This window comes from Loxodonta africana, chromosome 3 (assembly GCF_030014295.1).
Source record: "Loxodonta africana isolate mLoxAfr1 chromosome 3, mLoxAfr1.hap2, whole genome shotgun sequence".
Taxonomy (NCBI): domain Eukaryota; kingdom Metazoa; phylum Chordata; class Mammalia; order Proboscidea; family Elephantidae; genus Loxodonta; species Loxodonta africana.
Window position 1 is genome coordinate 180157594 of NC_087344.1, and position 14235 is coordinate 180171828.

Sequence of the window (14235 nt, forward strand, 5' to 3'; positions counted from 1 at the left end):
ATAGTGCTGGAAGATAAGCCCCCCAGGTTGGAAGGCACTCAAAAGATGACTGGGGAAGAGCTGCCTCCTCAAAATAGAGTTGACCTTAATGACGTGGATGGAGTAAAGCTTTCGGGACCTTCATTTGCTGATGTGGCATGACTCAACATGAGAAGAAACAGCTGCAAACATCCATTAGTAATCAGAACCTGGAATGTATGAAGTATGAATCTAGGAAAATTGGAAATCGTCAAAAATGAAATGGAACACATAAAGATCGATATCCTAGGCATTAGTGAGCTGAAATGGACTGGTATTGGCCATTTTGAATCAGACAGTCATATAGCCTACTATGCTGGGAATGACAACTTGAAGAGGAATGGTGTTGGATTCATCATCAAAAAGAATGTTTCAAGATCTATCTTGAAGTACAACGCTGTCAGTGATAGGATAATATCCATATGCCTACAAGGAAGACCAGTTAATACAACTCTTATTCAAATTTACTCACCAACCACTAAGGCCAAAGATGAATAAATAGAAGATTTTAATCAGCTGCTGCAGTCTGAAATTGATCAAACATGCAATCAAGATACATTGATAATTACTGGTGATTGGAATGCAAAAGTTGGAAACAAAGAAGGATCAGTAGTTGGAAAATATGGCCTTGGTGATAGAAACAATGCCGGAGATCAAATGATACAATTTTGCAAGACCAATGACTTCTTCATTGCAAATACCTTCTTTCACCAACATAAACGGCGACTATACACATGGACCTCGCCGGATGGAACACACAGAAATCAAATTGACTACATCTGTGGAAAGAGACAATGGAAAAGCTCAATATCATCAGTCAGAACAAGGCCGGGGCTGACTGTGGAACAGATCATCAATTACTCATATGCAAGTTCAAGCTGAAACTGAAGAAAATCAGAGCAAGTCTGCGAGAGCCAAAATATGACCTTGAGTATATCCCACCTGAATTTAGAGACCATCTCAAGAATAGATTTGACGCATTGAACACTAGTGACTGAAGACCAGACAAGTTGTGGAATGACATCAAGGACATCATCCATGAAGAAAGCAAGAGGTCACTGAAAAGACTGGAAAGAAAGAAAAGACCAAGATGGATGTCAGAGGAGACTGAGAAACTTGCTCTCGAATGTCGAGCAGCTAAAACAAAAGGAAGAATTGATGAAGTAAAAGAACTGAACAGAAGATTTCAAAGGGCCTCTCGAGAAGACAAAATAAAGTATTATAGTGACATGTGCAAAGAGCTGGAGATGGAAAACCAAAAGGGAAGAACACGCTCAGCATTTCTCAAGCTGAAAGAACTGAAGAAAAACTTGAAGCCTCGAGTTGCAATAGTGAAGGATTCCATGGGGGAAAATATTAAACGATGCAGGAAGCATCAAAAGAAAATGGAAGGAATACACAGAGCCATTATACCAAAAAGGATTAGTCGATATTCAACCATTTCAAGAGGTGGCATATGATCAGGAACTGATGGTACTGAAGGAAGAATTCCAAGCTGCTCTGAAGGCATTGGCAAAAAACAAGGCTCCAGGAATTGATGGAATATCAATTGAGATGTTCAACAAACAGATGCAGTGCTGGAGGTGCTCACTTATCTATGCCAAAAAATATGGAAGACAGCTTCCTGGCCAACTGATTGGAAGAGATCCATATTTATGCCCATTCCCAAGAAAGGTGATCCAACCGAATGTGGAAATTATAGAACAATATCATTAATATCACACGCAAGCAAAATTCTGCTGAAGATCATTCAAAAACGGCTGCACCAGTATATCGACAGGGAACTGCCAGAAATTCAGGACAGTTTCAGAAAGGACATGGAACCAGGGATATCATTGCTGATGTCAGATGGATCCTGGCTGAAAGCAGAGAATACCAGAGGGATGTTTACCTGTGTTTTATTGATTATGCAAAGGCATTTGACTGTGTGGATCATAACAAACTATGGATAACACTGAGAAGAATCGGAATTCCAGAACATTCAATTGTGCTCATGAGGAACCTTTACATAGATCAAGAGGCAGTTGTTCGGACAGAACAAGGGGATACTGATTGGTTTAAAGTCAAGAAAGGTGTGCAGCAGGGTTGTGTTCTTTCACCATACCTATTTAATCTGTATGCTGAACAAATAATACGAGAAGCTGGACTATATGAATAAGAATGGGGCATCAAGATTGGAGGAAGACTCATTAACAACCTGCGTTATGCAGATGACACACCCTTGCTTGCTGAAAGTGAAGAGGACTTGAAGCACTTACTAATAAAGACCAAAGACTACAGCCTTCAGTATGGATTACACCTCAACATAAAGAAAACAAAAATCCTCACAAGTGGACCAATGAGCAACATCATGATAAACGGAGAAAAGATTGAAGTTGTCAAGGATTTCATTTTACTGGGATCCACAATCAACAGCCATGGAAGCAGCAGTCAAGAAATCAAAAGACTCATTGCATTGGGAAAATCTGCTGCAAAGGACCTCTTCAAAGTGTTGAAGAGCAAAGATGTTACCCTGAAGACTAAGGTGCGCCTGACCGAAGCCATGGTATTTTCAATCGCATCATATGCATGTCAAAGCTGGACAATGAATAAGGAAGACCGAAGAAGAGTTGACGCCTTTGAATTGTGGTGTTGGCAAAGAACATTGAATATACCATTGACTGCCAAAAGAACGAACAAATCTGTCTTAGAAGAAGTACAACCAGAATGTTCCTTAGAAGCAAGGATGGCGAGACTGCGTCTTACATACTTTGGACATGTTGTCAGGAGGGATCAGTCCCTGGAGAAGGACATCATGCTTGGCAGAGTACAGGGTCAGCGGAAAAGAGAAAGACCCTCAATGAGGTGGATTGACGCAGTGGCTGCAACAATGAGCTCAAGCATAACAACGATTGTAACGATGGCGCAGGACTGGGCAGGGTTTCGTTGTGTTGTGCATAGGGCCGCTATGAGTCGGAACCGACTCGACGGCACCTAACAACAACAACAAAAAGGAGACATCACAGATCATTGACATAAAAGGGATAGGTTATTCAATAACAATAGTGTTGGGATAATTGATCAACAGTTTGAGATGTGGAGAGACAAAAAGGATTGTCCAAAGAATGACCCCAGGAGTTCTCCCTGGGTCACCTGCCAATGAGGTGGCTGGTATATCAAGGTGCTCAATCTCATCTTCTCCCAAAGTCTCACGTGCTGGGCAGTTGGTGGTCCCAGCAACCCCCTAAACAGCTAGCACTTACACTTAGGCCATTTGGCACCCAAACTTATCTCCCCTCTCAAGGGTATGCACATGTTTGACCACAGTGCAGCCAGGTACCTCAAGCAAGTATGCCTCTCTCCCAGATGGTGAGTACATGGCTGCATGCATCCCACTGGCCCTTCTGTGTGTGAATTCCTGCTTGCACCAAATGGTGCTTGCTGGTGTTTGCCTGAGCCCTCTGCTTGATGGGAGGAAATGGGTTTAAACTCTAACCTTTCATTATGCACCAAAACTAATTCTAGATGAGTAACAAGTTAATAAAAATCAAAAAAATTAAATGCTAGAAGAAAGCCAAATTCAATGATCTATGAAATCTATGGAGGGTGAGACAAATTTCTAGACTTCATAAGAATAAGTCATGAAGAAAAACACTGATATATTTACTACATAAATATTTAAACTTCCGTATAACCAAAATAAAATGCAAAGACTAGATAGAAGAAATATTTTCAACTAATATGACAAAGGGTTAAAGTCCTTATTACATTAAAAAATTGAAACAATTTGATTTTTAAAAGCCAAACCATAAGAAACCAAAGATTATTAGTGGTTATCAGGGGTAGGATGGGAGACCAAGGGAGAGTTTTTGTTTAGAGGTGTTGGGTTTATGTTAACAATGGTGGAATTATTTGGAAATTGATAGCAAGAATGGTTGCAACAACTTGAAGAATGTAATCAGTATCACTGAATCGTACATGTAGAAATTGTTGAGATGATGTACGTTTTGTTATACATATTTTCACAATTAAAAAATTGAACCATAAAAGCCCAGTTGATAAAGATTATGAACGATCTACAAAAAGAAACATACAACCAGTAATTAAAGAAATGCAAATGAAAGTAACGATGGGGTACCATTTTTTACCCACTTTTCCTCCTACCTTTCTGACAGCTCCTTCTTTGCCTCTTTTGCTCATTCCTTTTCAATGCCTCCAACTTCTTCTACATGTTGGAGTGCTCCAAGTCTTAGTTCTTAGGCTTCCCTTTTCCCTGTATGATCTCATTCCCTAAATGATCTTCTTCAGCCGCATGGCTTTAAATAACATCTACTTATTAATGATGTCCCAAATTTATATCTCCAACTCAGACTTGAATATCCAGCTGCCTATTTGCCATCTCCACTTGGATTTTTAGCAAAGGTTTCAAACTCAGTCTTAACTCCTTGTACCTACCTCTCCCCCTGAAACCAGCTCCTCCTGCAGCCTTCCTCATCTCAATTAATGGCAATTCTATTTTCTTGTTGCTCAGGCCAAAAATCCTGGTACCATTCTTAACTCCTCTCCTTTTCTCATATCCCACATCTGGTCAGTCAGCAATTCCTGCCAGCTGCACTTCCAAAACTTACTCAGAATTTAATCACTTCTCACCACCTCCACTGCCATCAGGATCTAAGCCATCATCATCTTTCACCTGGGTTGTTGCAATAGCCTTCTAACTGATGTCCTGGCTTCTGTCCTTGCCTATTTTCCTCTATTCCTAGGACAGAGAATAGGCAGAGGGAGCCTGTTAAAACCTAAGGCAGATGCTCTTACTCCTCTGTTCAACCCTCCAGTAGTTTCCCATCTCATTCAGAGTAAAGTCTAAAGGCCTTAAAAGCTTTATCTGATCTACACCTTTCCTACTCTATCTTAATCCTTCCCTCCATGACTTCATCTAATCCCGCTCACTCAAACTGTTTAACCACATGGCCTTGACGTTTCTCCAACACACCAGTCATGCTCCTACTACAGAGCTGTTACACTTGCTCCTTATCTGGAATATTCTTCCCCAAAATACCCACAGGGCTAGCATTCTCATTTCCTTTGGGTCTTTACTAAAAAAAAAAAAAAAAACACCTTTGCTATTCCTCTTCCCTTTCTCTTCTTCTACTGAATAATTCTCTCCTAAAGACATTAGGTGGAGCAGAACAAGGTAGACCAGCCCAGGACAGCATGTCAGAGCCCACACAGGATAGAGAGGGCACCCATGGAAAGGGGTGCCCTGGCACGGGATGTCAAAGCCTGAGCAAGATGAGGAAGGATGTGCTGGCATGATGTGTTAGACCCTGTTATGGCTTGAATTGTGTTCCCCTAAAATATGGGTTGTAAATCCTAACCTCTATGACTGTGGTTATAATCCCATTTTGGAACGAGTTGTCTTTGTTGCTAATGAGACTGGATTAGTGTAGGATATGTCTTGAGTCAGTCTCTTTTGAGATATAAGAGAGATTAAACAAGCAAATGAACAAGCAGAGATGGTGGAAGAGAAATGCCAAGCCAAACAAAATTGCCCAAGAGCAGAAGCTCAGAAGAGACAAGGACATTCCTCCAGAACCAACAGAAAGAGAAGGCCTTCCCCTAGAGCTGGCCAGTGGTGTCACTAGGGTTGGTGCCACCCAGTGTGGTAACTCATGGTGTCACACACCCATCTTCACCCCCTGTGGGCAAGGCTAGCCCGGGAACCCCACCCTGCCCACATGCCATGCAGCCCTGCCCCTACTAGCTCTGCCCCCCGTGGCTCCCCACAGTTTCTCCCCTCTCCTACTGGACAAGGTAAAGTCATCTTCTTGCTTAATGGTCGGTGCCACTGCCACCCCACCCACACCCTGACTGGTTGGTGATGGAGGGGTAGTGATGAGCTACCACACTGGGTGACAGGAGGGGGGATGGGTGGTGGGTGGTGATGAGTTACCACACTGGGTGATGGGTGACACCAACCCTAGTGATGCCACTGCCTTGGTGGCCCCTTCCCCTACAATGCTGGCCCACTTGCTGCCACCCCATCCACCACTGCTGCCTTCACTGCCATAGACCCTTGGGTCATTTTGGTGTCACCCTTTCTGACAGTGTCAGGGGGTGCCCTCTGCACCCCCTGCAACCCCAACACCTCTCTAGGGATACCACTGGAGCAAGAGCTCTTAATTCAGACTTCTAGCCTCCTAAACCATGAGAAAATAAATTTCTGTTTGTTAAAGCTATCCACTTGTGGTATTTCTGTTACAGCAGCACTAGACAACTAAGACAGAATTTGGTACCAAAAGAGGGTTATGCTGCTCAAAAAGATACCTAAAATGTGGAAGTGGTTCTGGAACTGGGTAATGGGTAGAGGCTGGAAGACTTTTAAGGCAGTAATAATAAAAGCCTAGATTGCCTTAAGAAGACTATTGGTAGAATTATGGACATCAAAGACCTTTCCGGTGAGGGTTCAGAAGCAAGTGAGGAGATCTATAGAAACAGTCTCTATTGTCTTAGAGAATACACATGGTGCCAGCAACAGAATGTTGCTAAAAATGTAGATGTTAAAGGTACTTCTGGTGAGGCTTTAAAAGGAAATGATGAACATGTGATCAGACAATGGAAGAAGGGTGATGCTTTTTATCAAAAAACTTGTCTTGGCAAAAAACTTGTCTGAAATATGTTCAAGTGTTTGGCAAAAGGTAGAACTTGTATGAGCTTGAATGTCTGACTGATGAGATTTCTAAGCAAGATCTTAAAAATACCATGTGATTTCTCCTTGCTGCTTATAGTAAAATGCAAGAGGAAAGAGATGGGCCTAAAAATGAACTGTGCAAAATGAAAGTGAGCTTAAAGATTTGGAAAATTCTGTTGTACAAACTAAGGACACGTGTTCTAGAATCTTCACCAAAGATGTGGCTATACAATCTTTTGTTAAAGAGATTAAGCCTGTAACTGATTGATTTAACCAACTACCACAGCAGAAAACCCATCAGCTTAAACTGAAGAGGAAAGAGAAAGAACAAAAAGAACACTGTCTGCCTCTTGGAATCCTATAAATAGGAATGAGGTCAATGGAGCTATATCTGTTGTCCTCCACAAAAAGAAAAGGATCATCCATGGAGCAGCTCAGATCAGCAGAACTGTTGGAAGGAGCATGGTAAGTAGGGCCTTCTCAGTTTCAAAGGGTGGGGCCATGGTCTCCTGGATCTCAAAGGGTAGGGCCACAGCCTCCTAGGTTTCAAAGAGTCAGTTCTTCGCCAACTCAGTTCCAGGGTGTGGGGCTGCCATTAATGTGTGCTGGGGATGGACATGCTGTGGGGTTGGTAACCAATGTCACAAAACAGTATGTGTACTAATTGTTTAATGAGAAGCTAGTATGTTCTATAAACCTTCATCTAAAGTACAGTTATACATATATATATTTGGAAAACCTCATGGCATAGTGGCTAAGAGCTATGGCTGCAAACCAAAAGATCGGCAGTTCGAATCCAGCAGGTGCTCCTTGGAAATTCTTGGAAACGCTATGGGCAGTTCTAATCTGTCCTATAGGGTCACCATGAGTCGGAATCAACTCAATGGCAGTGGTTTTTGATATATACATACATATATATATACACACACACACATATAAATGATAAAAATCCTTTTGAAAAACAATTTGGCAGTTGAGTTATGAAAATAGTAATATCCTTTAACTCAGAAATTCCACTTCTGGGGACTGATTCTCAGGAACTATCCTACAACACAGGAAAACAAGCACAGTAACCATCAAACTGTCCATTGTACTGTTATTTATACCAAAAAATAGAGAGAGAAATAAATTTACATACATGAAAAAATGATAAATTATGACATATCTACAGATTGTACAGGCATTTGAAATTCCAATAATATAGAAAAATGCTTTTTTAACGTACTAGTACATGAAGGGAAAAAATGAACATAATATGAATGTGTAGCCTATGATTACAAATAAATACAATTACCCATTGCCGTTGAGTCGATTCTGACTCATAGCAACCTTATAGGACAGAGTAGAACTGCCCCATAGAGTTTCCAAGAAGCGCCTGGTGGATTCGAACTGCTGACCTTTTGGTTAGCAGCTGTAGCACTTAACCACTACACCACCAGGTTTTCCTAAATGCACCATAAAAAGACTGGGTGATTATTGTATTATGGCAATTTTTATTTGCTTTTCTCTATTTTTCAAATTGTTAGTAATATGATTGTAATTAGTAATCTTAAAATACATTTAAAATAAAAGTACATTTCTTTTTTAAAAACACATGTGTTGGGACAGCTGGATCTCCACATGTAAAAGAATGAAGTTGGACCTATAAGTCACATCGTATATGAAAATTAACTCAAAATGGATCAATGATGTAAGACGTAAAACTCTTAGAATAAAAAGGGGGAAATGCTTTGGGACCTAGTTTTCAACAAAGAATTCTTAGATATGGCACTAAAAGCACGAGCAACGAAAGAAAAAATAGGTAAATTGGACTTCATCAAAATAAACTTTGTGCATCAAAGGACTTTACAACACAACCTGCAGAATGGGAGAAAATATTTGGGAATCATATAGTTGATAAGGGCTTAAAATCCGGAATATATAAAGAACTCCCACAACTCGTCAACGAAAAGACAAACAACCAAATCAAAAAACAGGCAAAGGACTTGAATAGACATTTCACCAAAGAAAATACACAAAGGGCTAATAAGCACATGAAAAGATGCTCAACATCATTAACCATCAGGGAAACTCAAATTAAAAGCACAATGAGATATCACCTTACCCTCTACTAAGATGGCTACAGGAAATCTGGTGGCGCAGTGGTTAAGAGCTATAGCTGCTAACCAAAAGGTCGACAGTTCAAATCCACCAGGCACTCCTTGGAAACCCTATGGTGCAGATCTACTCTGTCCTATAGAGTTGCTGTAAGTCGGAATCCACTGGACAGCAATGGGTTGCTTTTTTTTTAGGATGTCTATTATTGGAAAAACAGAAAACAAGTGTTGACAAGGATATGGAGAAATTGGAAAACTTGTCGGTCATTGGTGGGAATGTAAAATAGTGCAGCTGCTATGGAAAACCGTTTGGTGGTTCCCCCAAAAAGTCAAACATAGTATTACCATAAACCAAAAAAAACCAAACCCATTGTCGTGGAGTCCATTCCCTAAAGGACAGAGTACAATTGCCCCACCGTGTTTCTCCAAGGAGCTCCTGGTGAATTTGAACTGCACACCTTTTGGGTAGCAGACTTAGCTCTTAACCACTACACCACCAGCGTTTCCAGAATCACCATACAACTTAGCAATTCCACTAGGTATAGAGTCAAAGGACTTGAAAACTGGGACTCAGATACTTTTTTTACCAATGTTCATTACAGCATTATTCGCGATAGCCAAAAATAGAAACAATCCAAGCGTCCATCACAGATGAATGGATAAACAAAATGTAGTATATACTTACAATGGAATATTATTCAGCCATAAATACATGACACACGCTGTGACACAAATAAAAGTTGAGAACGTTCTATAGTAAGGGAAATAAGTCAGACACGATTGACAAATGTTATATGATCCCACTTATATGAAATATCTAGAATAGGCAAATGCATAGAGACCAAAGGGTTATGAGAGGCAGCTGGAGGGGGAAATAGGGAGTTATTCCTTAAGGAGTACTGAATTTCTGTTAAAGGCGATAAAAAATTTTTTGGAAATTGATAGTGGTGATATTTGCACAACATGGTGAATGTAATTAATGTCACTGAATTGTACACATAAAAATGGTTGAAATGGCAAATGTTTTATTATATTTAACCACCAAAAAAAAAAAAGAAAAGAGAAGAAACATATCATGGATAAAATTAACCAGATGTAGAAAGTATTAATCCAGGCACACACACAAAAAAAGAATGTAAAATATCTCAGTAATAATTTTTATATTGACTGTTTTTGTCAGTTGCTCTTGAGTGGCAACCCCATGTTTTCAAGGCTGTGAAGAAACAGATTGCCAAGCCTGTCTTCTGAAGTGTCTCAGGGTAGGTTCGAACTGCCAACCTTTCAGCTAGTAGTCAAGTGCTTAACCATTTGCACCACCCAGGGACTCCCAAAAATGTGCAGTCAATGTAAACATAAAACCTCCCTACAAATTAATGACACCCTGGTTTAAATATGTGTCTCTAATGAGCTTTGAGGGCACAAGTCTGTCTCTCACAAACTGATCAACTTTGTGTTGACAAAATCAAACCCTGCAAAATGGAAGATCAGACCTTAACAGAAGTGAATAAATCAAGGTTCCAGCACCCTTTGAGTTTTGTAGGTACAGGCTGTCAGCCTAGCCACCCTATCCACCATTTCTCTTCTGGCTCATAATCTTATTATGTTTGGACTATGTTCTTCGAGGGCTAACCCCAGTGCCGTTGAGTCGATTCCGACTCATAGCGACCCTATAGGACAGAGTAGAACTGTCCCATAGAGTTTCCAAGGAGCGCCTGGCAGATCTGAACTGCCAACCCTTTGGTCAGCAGCGGTAGCACTTAGCCACTACGCCACCAGGGTTTCCCTTTGAGGGCTAGGGCTGTGTATTATTCATCTTTGTTTTCCTAGCACTTGGGTACCTTAAACAGAGGTATTCAAAAGTTCATTAAATGACCATTCCTCTACATTTTATGCTATGATAATAAGTCTCCTTGCCTATAAAAAGATTTGTATACAACATTTATTCTCCATCTGTTAATTGCAAACAACTTGTAAAGATTGAACACATAAAGACCTGAAAGAAAGCAGTTATTATTACAGCCATGTAGACTAAAAGTGGTGAATAATAACTAATATGGAGTGAAAGTTTGATAACCGTCACAGCACATTGCACTGTATTTTGTCATCAAGGACAGAGCCTTAGAGACAAGACCACAGAAATATTTCATCATTACGGCATGGCCTACATTATACAACCTCTTATTTGTCCCTGGAAACCCTGGTGGTGTAGTGATTAAGTGCTACAGCTGCTAACCAAGAGGTTGGCAGTTCAAATCCTCCAGGCGCTCCTTGGAAACTCCATGGGGCAGTTCTACTCTGTCCGGTAGGGTCGCTATGAGTCGGAATCAACTTGACAGTGGTGGGTTTGGTGTTTTGGTTTTATTTGTCCCTAAACTCCAATAGCAACCTCAAGGCTGTTATAGAATAGTGGTAGAAGAGAAAACAGAGGGCATAAAAAGAAAAGGAGGTTCATCAGTGTAATGCTTTGGCCTCATAACATAGACCAGACGGCAGTAACTCCTTTCTCAGCAAGTAGCTTCTCAATGTCCTACAGGCTGTAAAAACAAATTCTCTATCAAGTTTACCTTCTCATAATTATTTTTGAATACTATTGCAGCATTAAGACAATGTTGAAAATGCACACAAGCCCTCAATATAAGAAAAAAATAACACAAAAAATAACAAGCTCCTATTTATTCTGTCCAAAGGAAAATTCTTTTCTGAGAAATGCTGTTACCCAGCCGTAAATCCTGGCTTCTCCTTAAAATGCAGGCGTACTTTAATGTTTCTCTCTCTCATTTTTAAAGTGAAGTAGGTGGTCCTCCTTTTACCCGATTTTGCAGCTGTTTCGTAATGGTCATTGTAAATGCATGACAGGCTATTGGCATCAATTTTGTCATAGATAAATATTTACAGTTGCTAATTCTATAGAACAAAACCCTGGTGCCATAGTGGTTATGTGCTACGGCTGCTAACCAAAGGGTTGGCAGTTTGAATCCACCAGGGGCTCCTTGGAAACTCTATGGGGTAGTTCTACTCTGTCCTATAGGGTCGCTAGGAGTCGGAATGGACTGGACGGCACTGGGCTGGGCTGGGGCAATTCTATAGAAACACATAACCATCCTTTGACATTTTAATAAAATTTGTGTACACAAGAACTCAGTTATCTTTTCCACCTTCCGTAGCCCCAAATAAACCTTTCTGGTGCACAGGACAAACTGAAGCGAATATTCTCTGAAGGGCAACTTGCTGATTTCAATAAAAAGTATAATTTGATGAGTTTGTCTTTAGCCATTTGAGACACTTCTAACAAACCACAACTCGGTTGCCCTAATCAAAAGAAGGAAAAAAATTAAATTCTAAGCTTACAGCCTAACCTTTACAAAACTTCCCCAATGAAACCATTCTGTCCTTCTAGGAGAGAAAAGTCTCCTACATACGTTAAAGCTCTTTATCATTTTATATATGGACTTCCTATCGTTTTTCATCGGTAGTTCACTCTGCGTAGTTGCTCCAGCGTCTTCCAGAACTGATTCGTCCTTAGGTACAAACTTGGAGCCCTGGTGGTACAGTGGTTAGGAGTTCAAGCTGCTAGCCAAAAGATCAACAGTCCGAATCCACCAGCCACTCCTTGGAAAACGTATGGGGCAGTTCTACCCTGGCCTGTCCGGTGTCTATGAGTCAGAATCGACAACAGTCAGCAACAGTTTCGGTTTTGGTTTTCGGTACCAACTTGACTGAGTTATTAAGACTCAGAGATCAGTACAGCAGCTCTGGCTTTAAAATAGGGAAAACAGGAATAGGAACGATGTGGAATTCTTAGTTCACCAAACAGATCATCCAAGGATGAACGTGAACCACATCGGGCAAAAACAAGAGGGAGAAGCAAAGTCACCTCAATTCCAATCGCACTACTTGAGAAATAAACCATACTCATTTCCTCCTTAAGGAGCTTGAAAACGTACAGAACACCGCCGTTTACAGTTACCGAGCATCTGGATGTTTTTTGTGAATGTGGAATTTAGAATAATTCATATTTGAAATTAAAAAGAAAATAGGAGCTACGTTAACCGTTAACAGAAGTTGTGAAATGTATGAGCTAGCAGAGGAACGGAGATCTCAAGGCCCTGACAGAGACCAGACAGCAATAACTCCTTCCTCATCAACTGGCTAAACATCTTAAACATCCTACGGGTTGTAAAAACCGGCTTCCCCCGCGTTAGCTGGGCCCGCCCAGGAGGAGAAGTGAAGCGACTGCAGAACTCTTGTGCCCGCGCGACTTCAACCCTAGTCCCGCGCGTGCGCAAATTGCTGGAAAATGGTTGTGGATGCGGGAGGCCTTCGCGTATCCGGGGGCGGGGGAGGTAGGGTGACGTCACGTGACCGGGAATGCGGCACTTCTGGCCCAATCCGAGAACTTTCGGGAAACGCCCTTGCAGGGCAATTCGGGTAGCCCCGGAGAGTTCGGCGTCCAGGCGTCCGTTTTTCCTGCTGGTTTTTCTGTGCTCTTTTTGAGTCTAACCGTCTGGCTTGGCGGAGTTGTGTACCTTGCGTTTCGCGAATCAAATTAGGCACACACTGTAATTAGCGCTTTTTTTTTCTCAACTAGAGTGGCATTTCTCTTATTTCAGATTCTGTTGCACATGCCCAGAACGCTCAATCCAGAATCACTGGAGGGCGCTCTGATGTAAAAAAAAAAAAAAAAAGCAAACCCGTGGCTGTAAGACGATTCGACTCATAGCGACATTAGAGGACAGAGTAGAACTGCCCTCATAGGTTTCCAAGGAGCGGCTCGTGAATTTGAACTGCCGACCTTGTGGTTAGGAATGCAGCTCTTAACCACTATGTAAAAGTCTTTTCAAAGTTCTCCTAGAGATCAACTCATTTCATAATTTCCATTTGGTGGTATAACCTGTTCTCATTCAAGGCAGGGTTGTTCCAACAGACTAGTAACACAAGTAGCTGCCTCAGGCCAAAGTACCCATGCCAGATTTTCAAAATCTTAGACTGATTAGAACATGAAAAAGGCATGCGTAGTAGAATGCTATTCTTAAGCAACAGCTGCAGTACTGGGAACAGCAGAGGGGAAATTTTCAGCAACTAGAAGAATAAATGTCACATGTTGCAAAGCCTCTTTTTAAAATATAGTACAAGGAATAAATGATACTTAAAAATGTTTTGAATCACAATCTCTTACTGAATTGCTTCACAGCCTAACATCTCTACCAAAAACTTAGTATGGTTTTTTTTTTTTCACCAAGAGGGGAAAAGTTTTTTCTTTAAAGACCCAAAACAAAGACCATACTGTTTTCAGTACGCAATACTTGTAGTGGAAATGTACTTCAATATTTTCCATCTTTCAGAAAGCAGAGTTCTATAATTAAAATACCTTTTCAACATTAAACCATACACCATGAAAACATTACTTAACATTACTTACAAAATAGATGTTCCAGAATTGTCTACAAAGTA

At 40.9% G+C, this 14235-nt stretch overlaps 1 long non-coding RNA gene across 3 annotated transcripts in view; it reads left to right on the forward strand.

Annotated features, from left to right (window-relative positions):
* Positions 1 to 14235, forward strand: part of LOC111750461 (uncharacterized) — a 48831-nt gene that overhangs the window by 8350 nt on the left and 26246 nt on the right. For all 3 annotated transcript variants that reach the window (XR_010321534.1, XR_002785590.2, XR_002785591.2), the window contains one exon: positions 6975 to 7153. This is a non-coding gene — a long non-coding RNA (uncharacterized LOC111750461). The remainder of the gene's footprint in view (positions 1 to 6974; positions 7154 to 14235) is intronic.